Source organism: Octopus bimaculoides, chromosome 26, assembly GCF_001194135.2.
Source record: "Octopus bimaculoides isolate UCB-OBI-ISO-001 chromosome 26, ASM119413v2, whole genome shotgun sequence".
Lineage (NCBI taxonomy): Eukaryota > Metazoa > Mollusca > Cephalopoda > Octopoda > Octopodidae > Octopus > Octopus bimaculoides.
In genome coordinates this window covers 10,801,386-10,802,588 of record NC_069006.1, presented here as the reverse complement: position 1 = coordinate 10,802,588, position 1,203 = coordinate 10,801,386, and positions in this window count along the sequence as shown.

The following is a 1,203-nucleotide window of genomic DNA, read 5'->3' as shown; positions in this document are numbered from 1 at the left end:
ACACACACACACACACACACACACACACACACAAACACACACACATACAGGGTGGGTGCGACTGAGAAAGGAGAATGAGGGAATGTAGTCAAGGTTCTACAACACGGTACGACTACAACAAGTGACTACCATACCATTCATCAATACCACTACTATTAATACCAATGCTAATACTACAACTACACATACACCTGCTGCTGCTGCCGTTGCTACATTAAATACACTAACCGTGAGTGTATGGATGACAGTAATCCATTGGAGGTACCCATCACCCCTCTTCCTCTCACCACCCACTCCTCCCTCTCATGTAAATCTTCCATCTCAGTAACTCTGACACCTGGACAGATTATGGATTAGGGATTAACTGGTAAGGATTACAATGAGGTGGTGCGGTAGTAAGAGTAGCAAGAAGCAGTGGGAGTAGTAGCGATAGTAGTAGTAGTAGTAGTAGTAGTAGTAGTAGTAGTAGTAGTAGTAGTAGTAGTAGTAGTAGCAACTAGAAAACTGCAGAAAACAATATATGTATATTCTTTTATTCTTTTACATGTTTCGGCCCCAAGGCTGTAGCCATGCTGGAACGCTGGTATATATATATATATATATATATATATAACGTGAGAGAGTTAGGGGTTGGGGGTTCAACCCACTAAGGGATAGTATCTATCCAGTATACTGCTAGGAGGGTACCCAATTATTGCTACACTAGTGCTATACTAGGTGCAATCAATGGGAGCGGGTAAAAGTGGAGCATATTATCCTCCATTTTCTAATTGTTATATATATATAGTTATGGTATATTCTGTTAAGAACTTAGTAGAGTACAGTATAAAACTCGTCCACCTTCAGATGTCACCCTGTGCTCACCGGTTGTAGTAGTATTATATGTAGTTCCAGGTTTGCGTTTGAGCATCTGTCGTGTGTGAAAATATAATTGAAAGACTTGGAGTCGACAAAAGGGGTCCGGATGGACATTTATATTTGAATCACCACAGTTGTTTTGACGTAACATCGTTCTCCAGGAGTGCAGGTTGCATAATCAACTACTTACACTCCTGGAGAACTATGTTGCGTGGAAACAATTGTAGTTATTTGAAAATGAATGTCCAGCCTTAACCATTCCAATTTTTCAATTATACACACACACACACACACATATATATACATATACATACATATATATATATATATATATATATATATATA